The sequence below is a fragment of the Haemaphysalis longicornis genome, unplaced genomic scaffold, assembly GCF_048455015.1.
Source record: "Haemaphysalis longicornis isolate Haplotype H1 unplaced genomic scaffold, Haemaphysalis longicornis Haplotype H1 scaffold_10, whole genome shotgun sequence".
NCBI lineage: Eukaryota > Metazoa > Arthropoda > Arachnida > Ixodida > Ixodidae > Haemaphysalis > Haemaphysalis longicornis.
In genome coordinates, this window is record NW_027526204.1 from 44,374,059 (window position 1) to 44,388,480 (window position 14,422).

The following is a 14,422-nucleotide window of genomic DNA, read 5'->3' on the forward strand; positions in this document are numbered from 1 at the left end:
GCCAGGACTGGCTAAGGCCCCCGAGGAACCCCTCATATATCCCACAACTTACGTAGCGGCAACAGGACTTGCCTTCATCCGAGTACAGTTATATGATTTTGCTGTACCAAACATTTGGAACACATCTCTTATATAGATTTGCAGAAAACTGTCAGAAGGACCGTGAGACGTTTCTAAAACGGAGAGTATGCATGCAGTCGGGCTGAGGCTACGTTACAACAACATTAACAAAAAATACAAATAAACAAGAAACATCCCCCTCGCGAGGGGCACGATCAAATGCAGAGCATTTCCGCGGGGGGCGCGCCTGCAAGTCGTATGGATTACGTATTGGTTGTTGTTCTTGTAATTGTTGTCTTCCAGCGTAGACATTGTCGATGAAGTCGATGGTGAAACGTGAAACGTGCCGTGAACCCCCTGCCGCGGCTATGACGCAACGTGGCGCGGCTATGACGCAACACAATCCAACGCAATCCACTTTAATCCAAACCAATCCAGTTCAATCCAATACAAGCCAATCCAAGCCAATCCAATCGAATCCAATCCAGTGCCCCTCGCGAGAGAGTGTTATAGCACCGAAATCGCGCCACCACACGAACGCATGATGTTGACGTCACGATCACGCCACAGATGTTAGCTACCGGATCGGGCGCGAACGACATATGTGGTTTAAGCGCGAACCGACCGCGGCGAGAGAGGGTGTTGCGCACGTCCCCACCTGTTGTGCGCCCGAACCGAACGCGGCGAAAGAGGGTGTTGCGAGCGGAGAGAAGGGGAGGAGGACGCGGGGGAGAGGGCGCACCTGTGGCCGACGGTTGAATGAGTAGAGGATATAAGGCGCGTTCGTAACCTTCCGTTCTGCGCAAAGCACCATGTACCTTGCGTTCCGCCCGCAGAGTCGTGGGATCGAAACCTGTCGCCGGAAAGTATTATTTTTTTCTATAGTGTAGGGGGAGCGATGCGGACTACGGACGCCAACGCGGGTGACATCGTGAGTTACTGAAACGCTCTGCATTTAAAACGGTCAGCTAAATTTTGCCGCCGGATGCGCCAGCGTTTGCTTCATCAAGCTACGTTACCAGAGGACATTTTGGGCGAGGAGGCTGCTGGCGTCATTTCTAATCTGAGAACGATCAAGGGCAAGAAGTCCGCACGTGCAACTTCCGTTCAAAAAACAGTGTTCAGCGCATTTGGCAGTCGGTATGCTCGGTTATCGTCTGTTTCTGGGTGTACCGCGCATTCGCAGAAGTTCCTTCAGCTAGTTCCTGTCATTTCCTCTTGGTGCTTGAGAACCCACCAGCGTCGTGTGAACAGCTTTGTGCCTTCCAAGTGCAAATCCGAATTTCGCGAAGTATTCGAACTCGCGCCTACATCTTCCGGTACATCGAACCGCGTGAACTGTTTCTGAATTCTGCAACTCCTTGGTAAGGTAAGTTTATGTTGGAATGCGTTATTTCGTCGAATGTGGATCACTGATACGGCCGTGCGCCAAGAGCGGCTGCACCGAGGGCCTCGGTCGTAACAAAAAGGTTTCGGAATGATATGTTTTGTTTCAGTTACTGTGGCCAAAATCTTGTTGTTGTCTAAAAGACACGTTACGTCAGAAGGGACCTTTTGATGATTGTATTCGGTTAGGCGTCGATCACCAAGAACTGTTTAATTCTCAAGCCAGGATACACTCCAGAAAAAATATAAGAAATTAAGTATACTGCTCTGTCACGATACATTCAAATACGAGCAACACAGCGCCGGGCTTTCCAATTGCATGCCGTATCCTAATAATTTATTGTAAGGTTTCACGCGCCGACGCAACGCAGGCGATGAGGCGCGCCGTAGTGGAGTGCTCAACAGCGCAACGCCTTAGGCACTAAGCCACCGCGGCGGGTGCACGTCGTATCATGGCGACGGTCCCCGAATGACAACAGGAAGACTACGGGGCCAACCTTGGTAGGAATGGACCATCGTTCAATGTGTAAGCGTTGCGATTCGGCACAGCGTACTATCGTGATAAATTGAAATACGAACAACGGAGCGCGGGGATTTCAGTACATGCCACGCATGCTTTTGACGGGCCTGCGTATACGCACGGCGAATACATTACTACCGTTTGTGGCCAACGTTGATATGTACAGTGCTCAGCGATTGAAACGCAATACTCGGAGCGCGTGGCTGCCGTTGCCTGTTGCGCCACAGGTGAGCGTTTGTGAAAGCGAGCTGGCGCATTGTGGTATACGATGAGGGTGAGAGCGTTCGTAACGCATGCTTAGTGCATCCGGGACACAGCCCTTCAGTGTGCGGTTCCTGGCGGCGCCATAGGCATGCTACATGCCGTGCTTCAAAACGCTGCGCCTGCATGCCGTGCGCGCCACGATAACACATCGCGATAAATGCGCATTCAAATTCTTCATAACGCGCGTGGTCCCAGCTCACCCAGCTTATCGCGGCGCGGCACGCAGGCGCAGCGTTTTGAAGCCATGGCATGTAGCACCCCTATGACGCCGCCACGAACCACACACTGAAGGGCTGTCTGCCGGATGCAGTCAGCATGCGTCACGAACGCTCTCACCCTCACCGTATACCACAATGCATCAGCTCGCTTTCACAAGCGCTCACCTGTGGCGCAACAAGCACCGGCAGCCACGCGCTCCGAGTATCGCGTTTCAATCGCTGAGCGCTGTACTACATAGAGTTTTTTACAATATACACTAGAGAGGAACCTGGCGCTAGCGTCTATGCGGCTCACATCAAGGCCGGCTGTATCGTCCTGGACCGCCATTATGTCATTCGCTCGCCTTAGTTTCATCATTGGCTTGGATGGAAACGTTCTAGTGACCGCAAATTTCAATAAAGTGCCACAGACACGCGAAGAAAAGTGTGCAATTATATAAGTGGCACATAAAATAGGCTGTTTTAAAACTAAGAATAAAAACCAAAGCGTATTTTTGCTGGGACGGTTGTGCCTACTATTCTGCAGACCAAGCTGGCAGTTAACAACAACGTTAAAATTTTGTGGGAAACCTATTAGAGACTTAGTTTATTAATTTTACCATTATTTCAACCAATCAGTTGTTTGAAAAGCCTGAAAATGTTTTTCATCGTGCCTGTGAGAACGTCACCTTCTGGGCGAACCGGTGCACCGATTATCAGCTAGAGTTTAACAAAACTTGCTGCTGAGCGAGTTGGTTCATACTTGAAAAAAAAAGCAAGCGTGGCATTAAGCAGTCGTGGCCCGTGGGCGAATGTAAGACATGGACGGCTGCCGGCGCCCGTGTCTGTGGTATCTTGTCTTCGTCAAAGTACGTTTTGTTTCTTTTTTCGTCAGCAACAAATTCCGCGCGGCATATTATCCGCTCAGTCATACGTCCTTCGACTGCGTCATGACCGACGTCAGGTACGATCACGCACTGCCTGCTGTTTCAACTAACACGGCTACAACAGAACAGGGAGGATTTCGCCTTCCTAGTAGTTCGTAGCTTTGTTCATGCGTAGTGAAGAAAGCAGATCCTCAAAACCGCTTGATAATCCAATTGACATGCCAAGCCCAAGTCAAAAGCGGGGGTCTTCCCATAATCCTTAACGACGACGTGGATTCCCAGGAACAATTTCCTCTCTAGTATACTGACTAAGAAACACTATGGATATGGAAACACCGTCGTTCGGCGTATGGGCGTTTTGTTTTGCCTTTCCACCACGTCTGGCGCCCGCTCACGCGAGCGTTATCTAACTTCGTCACTGCGCGGAGTGAAAACGGCGCTGGCAGCTACATTCCTTCATTTTCTATATTGTGCTGAGCGGACAACGGACGATGGAAATGCGATGGCGTCTCCACGAACTCTCGTAACTTCTTCGCGCTGCGCATACAGGGTCTCTATCCAGGCTGTGTGGCATGTACTGAAAGCCACGCGCTGCGTTGTTCGTATTTCAATTTATTACAATAGTACTTCAGTAGATTGCCTTTTTTGTTTTTTTGTGGAGTTCCCGACCACAAAAAGGTATCCTTGAGCGATGATGAGGGTGCCAGCTGAAGTAACTCTGCTGAAGGGTCCTATGTCCTCGACTTTTTAGATATTGGTAGCGCGGACGGGCACCAAAGGCGGTAGTGACTTCGTGACAAATACATTTCCTTATTTTATGCCGCTCGCTTTTGTGCGGCGGTTACAACTTGATGCCCCTAAAACTAAAGTGTGCAGACTTCTAGGAATTATTGGCAGGGGCGTTACAGCTATGGCAACCCGACCGGCCCAGTTGAAGCGTCCACACATGTGGCTTTGTTGAGCCCGTTTCTAGCATTGCCTAATTGTATTACTGCATTAAACTACCGTGGCGTAGCAAGAACACCGTATGCAATCGACGTTTACCGTGCTTTTGCTTCCGTCCGCTTTTTGTGTTGGCTACATGCATCATTCCGCTGCTATCGCAACGTCATCGTGACATCACTGTTCATTAGCTTCTATCCTGTACGGAGTATCCAAAATCGAGCGCTAGACCGTGTCCTGGCAAAAGATCTCACCATTCTACAAATACCAGTGCAGCTTGCGCAAGTGGTGCAAGGCTGGAGAAACCGCAAAGCCTGCCACCCCACCTAGATCATTTTTGGTTCGGCAAAACCCCACCTAGATCATTTTTGGTTCGGAAAAGTTTCGGCGTTGTTATGCATAGAGACTAGGCCAAGTTTTCTTTGTTATGATTCCAGACTTGAAGACTTTTGCGCTGTGTTGTCGTTAGCCTCACAAAGAGCAATTAAACTTGGTAATTAAAGTTTGTGCAGTGCGGTTCACTGTTAAAGAGTAACGGCGAGCGCGTGGCCTCTGCGCTCCGCGAAGCGCCGCCGAGTAGAAGGGACGAGAATCGTAGACAGCCACGGCGGGGCTAGATCGGCGGCGCGCGCTCGCCGCCGCTCTTGCCCGGCCGTGCACATGCGCATTGACCGAATAAAGGTGCACTGGTGATCTCGCTTAGGGTGAACACGGGAGCACGTGGCCGCCGGTACTATCAGAGTAGCCTCGCGTGGGATGCGTGAAGCCGCACGCATGTGCTGTGCTTGTCGAGTGAGGCTATATTTCTAGCGTGCGTATCGCGTCATTGGAGCGTCTAAACGTCGTGTGCTAACTTCATCGTGCTTAAAGCGGTGGAGCAATCGGCCGCTGTAAAAATAAGTGGACACTTAAAACCGCAAGAAAACTCTTTCTGAGTGAGCGGTTATTCGTTCATCAGCTTGAATGCAATGCTGTTGGTTCGTCACATCGCCACTCGCAAGCTTGCTTGAATGAGACTGAATAAAAATGATGACGCTCATTTAAACAGCAGTTTATTTAGGTAATTGCCGCTGAAGCCAAAGTAACGCATGCACACAATGGTTATCAGAAATAAATTTAGAGCTTGAAGTGAGCTAGGGTACTATAACCACGATTCAATTTACGGTGGAAAAGCACCTTTGATTTTAATTAGGCATGTTCGTACCAGGATCGAGGATTCGATGTTTAAAGCGAGGCACCATTAGCAGACGACGCACAGCATAGCAGAATACGAGCAGACGCTCCGATGACGCAATGCGCGCGTTCAAAGCAAATGCCGGCTCGACACGCACAGCGCATGCGCAATGCTTTGCGCGGCCCATGGTAGGGTGCTATGATAGTATCAGCCCGCACGCGCTTCCGTGTTCACCCTAAGCGAGATCACCTCCGCCAGTCACAAGCGCTTTCCATTGGGTGAACAGGAGCACCTCTTACTACACCCAAAGTGCTCTCGCGAGTTCTGGCGTCTTCCAGTGGTCGGGCAGGAGCAGGGGCGTTGTGCTTCATTGGTCGAGGAGGAGCACTTTTTTGGCGCCGAGACCAGTTCTCGGTGCTCCATCGCCAGCGGCGGAGTAATAGGAAACGCCGAGGAAGTCACATGACCTCTTACACGTCGTTTCTGGTTTTAGCCCCGGTTGGCGGAGGAAAAATGGCGGAATCCAGCAGCAGCGATAGTCGCTTAGTGCGTACGGCAGCAGCTAAGCGTGGCCGTCTGGACGATGCTGCTACTTTTAAATGATGAAAGCACCACAGATTCAAGCGCAAACTCATCATCGGACAGCAGCAGCAGCAGCGCAGCGACGACGACGACGACGATTTGACATTGCATGAGTTTATGTTCGAGCACCTGTTCACCCCGCCGGAGCAGCGACCGAAGGTACAGTTGTATTTGGAAAAGACGGCGGATGCTGTTATCGTTCGCAGCTAATTTCAGGGAGATACGATGGTGACCCTATCATGGACATGAACTTCCGCTCAGCTTCTTCATTCGTCGCCATGTGGAAAGCAGACACAAAACCCCCGGCACGTATCTGGCAAAACTGGCGAGGAACAGCGTGCGGAAAACACGAGCGCGCGAAATGCTCCGGGAAGCGAGAGCGGGAAAAGTTTGGTCACATGACTCTTGGCATCCCGCCCTCCCCCTCTTTGCACTGGTCCCGGAGCAGCGCGAATGTTTAATTCGCGGAACGAAAGCACACGTCCCCGTTATTCCCGTGTGCAGCTCTGGCTGCTCGCTCCACTGCTCCTGTTCTCCCAATGGAAATCGCCATTAGTGGGAACACGGGAGCGCGTGCGGCGAGTTACTACTAGAGCATCCTAACGGCACCTCGCGGCCGTTAGGATACTAGAGCATCCTTGCATGCGCGGAGCGGTTGGCTCCGGTTTCACTGAGCGTGGCGCCGATACCGAAGCGGACTGTAGAAAGCGGTTAGCTAAAAGTCTGTGGTATCACTTTAGCGTCGACCGTTTGGTCGATCAGCGCCTTATAACGGAGTGACACGAGTTACACGATGAGACTTGCCACACGCCCATTAAGCTCTGGCTGCAACGGCCGTCGTCTGCTAGGATCTTGCGTGCAACCCCGAATCGTTTCCTTCACCATTGTTACACCGGTTGCCGTCTTTGTTCACGAGAAAGCCCGTTGCTACAAGCCTTAATAAATTGCTAAAGAACGCACAATTTGAGATTAGCTCATGGAATGCGCAGGCCACTGCTATTACTCCCTTACCCCTGCCCCTGCCCGCTTTGCATGCACAGTTAGCGGCTGTTCCGCAGGCAGTCTGATAAGCGGAGTAAATAACCAGGGGAAGCGTTCTGCTCTTGGAACAGACTGGTAGAGGAAGGCCGCCGCTGCCACTGCTTAGTGCGCAAGCAGCAACTGTCGTCGAGTTCGCGATATCGCTGCCATATACGGCGCGGATCTACAGAATTTTCGACGCTCCCGTGATATTGATAAAAATTTGGCGGTAGTACTTTCCCAAATTTTTAACATCACGGGAGCAACGACTGATCGGCGTGTCAGCGCCTTATCACGGTGTCCACCAGCGAACTATGTGAGAGTAGTACCGGGGGAGTGAAACTTCCTATACCTTGCATGGGGCGCGATATTCGCTCGCAGCGCCGGACAAACCCCTGGTGTTTGGGGGCGGTACTAAAAACATGGCGGCGCGTTGCAAACATGCACTAGAAGACGCCGTCTTAAAAGCCGAACGTGGGAGGGTGGGGGGCGATTTAGCGCCAAATTCCATTGCAAGGTAAATTGAGCGAGTGGAAGATATTGTTGTTCCTGTTGCGCACGACGGTGTTCCTGTTGCGCAACCCGCATCATTATCAAAAGGGCAATTGTTTCGTTCTGATTGCATGAAGTTTTGCGCGTCTACTTCTTTTTGCAGCACTTATTCTAAGTACGACCTTGTTTTGTTTATTAGCACACAAAACCTAGACAAGAATGAATACAGTTATTTTAATTTTTATTGCCTAAATGTACCATTCATACAGTAAAAGCACAACTTGGATATTTTACGCTTTTAGTCGCAAACAAAAGTGGACGGCACACGGCCGCATCGTAATAACTAGGTATCCAGCAAGTGCATATCTGTACAGTGACTTGTCTGTCCAAGGTCTATGTAGTCTCTACTGGTGAAATGGGCAGGTCACAGCCGTCAGCTAATGTAGACCTGTCGATGTGGTAAATGAGCCAGGTCTTGCCTTCTCGCACACTGGAGCCAAACGCAAGATTTGGAACATCAACAAGCACGTTTGTATCTTTGGGTTAGAATGAATACTAGCTTCAGTGCCGCTTTCAGGCGAACATAGTTTTGAGTGAAAACTGGCATCTGTATTCAGAATAAACGTTATCTGATATATTAGGAATCTTTATTTCTTAAATTGATTTCGGCTACACAGACGACTTGTGACAACACCAATCGTAAAGGCAAATTTTAAATTAAAATCAGTGTTTCTTATTAAGAGACGCGGCTACATGGTTCTACTTGCGCGATAATAATGTAATCCAAATTCATTTCTGCAGACAAAAGCAGCCATCCCACACCAGAATCGCTGAACAATTATTCATACATGTATACTTTCGCGCACTATATATTGCTCAGGTATTTCTCGGGCCCTGCAGTAAACCGGTTATATAAACCTTATTTAAAAAAGCTCCAATAAATTACTAGCAAAAGTTCAGCCTTCATTGTCTAATTATCTATTGGCTAGAAGCCGTAACTGCCTTCTTGTGAATACAGTCAAAACCCGTTTATAGCGAACTGCAATATGCACCGCGATTATTTCGATATATCCTATAGTTCGATATAGCCGAACCCGCCTATAACGAGCTTATTGTTACGAGTTCGCATTCCGCGGGAGACCACCCACCCCCCCGACTCCCCAACTCCGCCACCCGCGTATGCAGAAACGAACACAGTACAGTAGCCGCTACCATACCAAAATAATCCATTTATTGCAAGTATCAAAGCTATTTTCCGCCTTAACTGCCCACGTTGCTCAAAATAGCGGTGATTTTTGTTTTCATTTTCGTTTTGGCGGCTTCAACTAGCATAGCTACCTCTACACGAAACATTGTTTGCACCAGTTCGAGTCCGTGTCTTCAAATTGAAGAATCACTGGCGGAGCACATCGACTGCCGTAAGCGCTTCATTATAAGCGTCGGATGGATTTCACGCGCGACATCATCGGGAACGTTGGCGAGCTCTTCCCGCAGTTCACCGATGCTGCTGTCTTGGTCCGGACTCGCTGACTGGGCGGGTTCCGCCGCGAGTCCCGCGCGTCGGAAACAGTTACGGAAAGTATTGGGCGTCACGTCGCTCCGTGCGAGGCTCGATGTCTCAGTCGCGGCTCTTGCTCCGTGGTCGCGGCCAATCCACATCTCAATCGCCGCTCCGAGACCATGCATTTAGGCAGCCATTCTAGGCGCCAACATTTCGATATATCGAATGTGAACTTCGTTATAAGGAATGTGTTTGCCATGCATTTCCGTAAGTGAATTATTTTTGTTCGATATATAGCAAAATTCGCTCTATCCGGGTTCGTTATGGCCGGGTTTGACTGTATATCTCTCCTGTACTTAAAGCTGAAATTCGAAGCACGGAACTGAAGCGTAAGTTGTCAATTACAAGTGGCGGAATTATAGTTATGATTGTATTATAAACATATACAGTAATTGCTTAGTTTGTACATTTCTTGCTACAACTTCATTCTGCAATGTTCCGTTGATTCATGTGAAGAGAAAATGCAGATCACACAATTGAAATGCAATAAAATAATTTATGTAGTCACTACTTAGTTAACACAGAGGTAACAGCACGATATGAACCTACGGACCCACCCTTTTAGCCATAAGTGTATGGGAGATGTTTTCCTCCAGCTGTGGACATAAATAGGCTGATAATAATAACGGAAACAATAATACTGATAATAATTATAATAATCACAATAGTATTATAATAACAATATTAATAACGGTGCATGCTACGAAAACAAACTAAATGCAGGCCGTCAAAAGATAATAAAGAGTGCAGATAAGCTCAAGCTGTTCCACTAGATTTTGTATATGTTGCCTCATATACATTTTGCTGCATACCAGGCATTCACTAGCGCTAAAATGCAAAACACACGATCTAAGCGCATTAAATCAATAACGCACGTATAAACAAAAGTCTGTAGCTAATGTAAACATTGCATTAATTACCAGATGCTCTGCCGCGCATTTCTTGCATAATTCAAGAGTCAAGGAAGAGAATCAGAATGTAATAAATAAATAGTGCGCGTGTATGCTCACTTAAATTATAAAGCTACTGCTGCAACCGCATCCTGCTATATCGTGCAAGCGTAGAAAAACAAAACGAGCAGCATGCAGATCGCACCTTTCCTCCCCCGTGATCCAAAAGAATTTTTTGCGGCCTGGCGTGAATTATTTAGACGCCACTCAGGACAGAACGATCTGTGATGACGACGCGAATCCATTCATGCGTCTGCTTCGATAAAACTAACTTTACAGGGGTAAAAACGGCCCTCGGAACACCGTGGATTGCAGCGGGCCGGTGGGCGAGACAAGAAACGCCCTTTTTCAGCGGTGCGAAGTAGAGAGGCGCGGTTCCCGTTTTCCACTCTCGGTGGCGCTCGTATTTTCGCAATCTCGAACTGCAACTTTTAATTTCACTTGCATATTAAAAACCCCGTAGTTAATAAGTAACCTGGTAATAGATATAAAATGCAACAACAACGTTCATTTATGCTCGTATGTAGTACAGCCCCCAAACGTTAGGATCGCTGAAGTCACGGGACAGAAATACGGCGGAGTTTCATACCCCTGGTAGTACGCCCACGCGCAAAGCGCCCTCTATTGTCGGGTTTGTCTGCTACGCTGTTTCCTTGAGAGCGATATACCACCCGCCGCGGTATCGGCGCGACTTTCTTCACGAGAAACCAGGGTTAAGCGCAAGCGCATGCGCGTCTCCAATGCGTGTTCAAGTTTCTTTCGCATCGCTTGCACGGCACGTGCACGAGGACTGTTCACGCTGCTTAGCTACCTCTGGCGGATAGCGAAACGGCCTTCGCAAAGAAAAACAGTGGCTGTGTTGCTGTACGAACACCGTAATACACACCATTCCTACAGCAAATGGTTTTATGGGCGTGCGCGTACTCTCGCCTATTTCGCCGCTGGACACCGTGATAAGGAGCTGACATGCCGATCGGTCGTTACTCCCGCGATATTATCAGAAAATTAGGAGGGTGTACAATGTGAGCGAGCTCGTAACTCCGGATCTTCTGCTACTCACTGGTGTTTCGCCGCCGCTTCACCGACGTGATAATTGATATTGGACCCAGGTCAACACACCTGTTCTCGAGTTGCGGCGTGGCCGGGCCTTCGCGGGGCGTTCTTATTCTTCGGGGGTGACGCTCCTCTTCTGTCTCCGCATGCCCCCCTTCGTCGGAGACACGGCTGTTGCACCGCACATGAATTTCCGAACTTGCCGCTGAAGGTTCTCCATGACTGGCCGGCCTGGATAATTTTGTCCGTAGCCTTTCACATCTCTCCCAAAGCAGACCGCGCTAGCACTCGCGAGAAATCGCTGAAACCATCCTCCAGAACTCGGCATCTATGCTCCCCACTTCAGCAGGGAACGCACGTGAACTGGAGAGTAGACGAGTATGCGCGAGATCACGCCACGAATGCTGGGATTTCGAAAGTCGCGCAATGAAGTCGTAGCTGGGCCCGGCTTGGCTCTGCCTACCCAGTTGCGGGACAATCGTGCCAGACATCTCCCGCGGGAAGATTATTTCTTGCATTTTAACACGGCAATGTTTTATGCCGGTATAAACCTAGATTTCGCTGACGTCACATCCGTCACGGAAATGACGTCAGTACAACGGAGCAAGCGGGCAGTAAATGGTGCACCCCTGCACACAGGGTCTTCTTGCGGGGAAGCACCCTTTAGTACTAAAGATTACGTTATACTTACGGTTGTTTATTTTCGGGTTCTTATATTTTGACACGAAAGTGTTTTATGCCGGTATACACCTAGATTTCGCTGACGTCAGGTCCGTCAAGGATATGACGCGGGTACACCTTTGCCGAAGCGACCCGCCAGCAGGACGTCACTCGCCAAGCACACCCACAAGGCAGCCGCCGACCCGCGAATGATATCATGCTCAGCTTGAGATTTCGCTGCAGATTTCACTTTCGTGTTTTATGGATTCCTATGTCAGAAATTAACCGATTTTTTTTTTTTTTTGCTAACGACATCGAAAAATGCTCAAGATTAAACAGCTCCGCCGGTAAACAACATAACATTGGTTTCGCGCAAATTTTCAGATGAATTAGCGCGTAGCGTTCGTCCAGCGCAGCGTTGGGCTTTCGCAGACAGCAATTAGACGCCGTGCTCTATGCAGGCTGCTCGTGGTACTGCCATGACCCACGTTCAGTGGTATTCCGTGTTCGTCCAGATTCTGTATTTGTTTACATTGTGTGTGATGGCTGTAGTTTCTCGTGCAGATGTATTCATGGGCATCGGGAGGGGGCTGAAAAAGGGGAACTTCGCCCCCCCCCTCCCCCAAACTACCTCAGCCCAATTGTCCCTTCATTTCCCCCCACAATCCAATAGGTTTGCCCCCTCTCTCAAAACAAAATCCTGCCGACGCTCATGAAAGTATTGACCAGTTTTTGGCTACTGATCACAGTTCTGAAGGCGTACCTAGCGTCACTAAATAAAGGCTTTTAGCGTATTGTCACTCTTTTCTCTGACTGTTATGTGCCGCCAGGATTTTCATTGGTCGGTCGGCACCACGTGATATTTGTTTACATATGGGCGCAGCCATTTTATTTCTGGGCGCCTCTCTCTCTCTCTCTCTCTCTCTCTCTCTCTCTCTCTCTCTCTCTCTCTCTCTCTCTCTCTCTCTGGTGCGCGGATGCTAGAGCTGCCCGTCACAACCGGCGGCGGTTTCGTTGGGAGAGATGGCAACACTGCAAGCCAGAAAGAAAAAAACGGCCCCCGACAATTCCGGGTGCACGAACTGGCGGTACCCTTACGCATAGCTTATTTAGTAACGCCAGGCGTACCTATTGTTGTATCAAGCCTCCCGTCACAAGCGTGTTCGAATACGTCCTAAGAGCTGCCGTCACTGCAACAATCACCACTAACGCACGTACGCAAGCATTACTCGCACTGCAGGATTCATTTTGTGTAATGATACTGGAAGTGATAACCGCGAATGCCTGTGGAACAATAGCAAGTGTCGGAAATATTAAAGATATCTACAGAATTTTCGGTGGCGACTTCCGCGGGTAATATTTATCTTCACGGGCTTCAAATGAAAATAACCCTACGCGGCTGCTCACTGGCAGGAGTTAGGCAGCTGATCCCTAGGACGCTGGTTTGATCCGGTCTGTGGCGTACTTTTTTGGGATGGACACTTAAAAACAAAAATTCCCCGTATGTCCAGATCTATTCCAACCAGCGATGCCGAGATGGCGAAAATTAATGCCGCGGCCGGCCACTTCGGCACAGGCGCAGCTTAACCTTTTAACACTGAATCTTTGAATTGAAAAAAAAATAAGCCCTTTTTGGCGAGCACTGGTATTTTCTCTGTATGTATTCACACCCAGAATACCAACTACATGAGAAAACAAATCGGTCAATGGTAACCAAATGGTAACCCACTACTGCTACCTTTAACGTTCTATGATAATGTGTTGTTACGTTTGCAACTTCGATATTTTGAAGCTTTTAAATCCCACATTAGCGATTTCTGTAAATCATGTCTATGAAGGCACAGGTGCTTTTATATGCTACGCCGTTTCTTAACGGGGGCCCTCGCATTAGCTTTGTTGGGGGTTCGATGGTATCGCACTGCAACGGCTATTTTTCAAACTAATCTGTGCCGTAGTAGTCCGACCACGGTTAAAAATATTTTTTACGAGCGTAAAACCATAAAGAAAGCTGCACAAACATTTCTTTACTGTGTTCGCACCGCGGGAGATGCATTTGTTATTTTGTTTTACCGCAATGTAAAGCAATAACACCCTGATCCACGGTCACGTTTACTTGGCGGAAGGGAACAGTGAGCGGCGGAGCACCGACGTGAGAGGGTAGCGATCAGCGCGCCGTAACTGGCACAAGAGTTTAATCGGTTTCATTTCTGTTTTCTTGCCTGGTGTACCCGAAACGATTCTTTGCACCCTCTTCTGTAATTCACTGTTCTGAGCGTAGCATCGACGTTGTCTGTTATAAGAAAAACAGCATGCGCAGCCCGTTGTTGTGGCAACAACTCCTGCCAAGGAGTCTTATTTAACTGGTTCCTGTCAAGTCATGATAGTGGAAAAATAGGGTTGGATGTGCTCGGCCTTGTGAGCGAACTGTGTTGCCAAGAGTCCTCCGCGAACTTTTTAGTTTAACGTACCCGCTACCAAAAACAAGTTTCCGTTTGCCGCTGAAAGCGAAAGGACATTTTTCGCACTCCGTTTGCCCTTTCGTTATTCCGGCTTATCCGCTGCTGTAATGCCACCTGCGGCATCTGGCGAACTGTTGGATTTTAAGCACATGAAAAGACTTTGCTGATCAGAACTGCTCCCTTGAAATAGCTTGAAGCTACTTGAAATAGCTTCA

The 14,422-nt window shown here is 48.9% G+C and overlaps 1 protein-coding gene across 3 annotated transcripts in view; it reads left to right on the plus strand.

Annotated features, from left to right (window-relative positions):
- The first annotated feature begins 1,137 nt into the window (after positions 1 to 1,137).
- The window catches only part of LOC144157716 (TNF receptor-associated factor 5-like), a 53,722-nt gene continuing 40,437 nt past the window's right edge, over positions 1,138 to 14,422 (plus strand). Inside the window, exon 1 of one of the 3 annotated variants that reach the window (XM_077688497.1) lies at positions 1,138 to 1,424. The gene's annotated coding sequence lies outside the window, so the exon portion shown is untranslated. Of the gene's footprint in view, positions 1,430 to 14,422 lie in introns of all 3 variants that reach the window. The other 2 variants (XM_077688496.1, XM_077688498.1) reach the window with 2 other exon arrangements.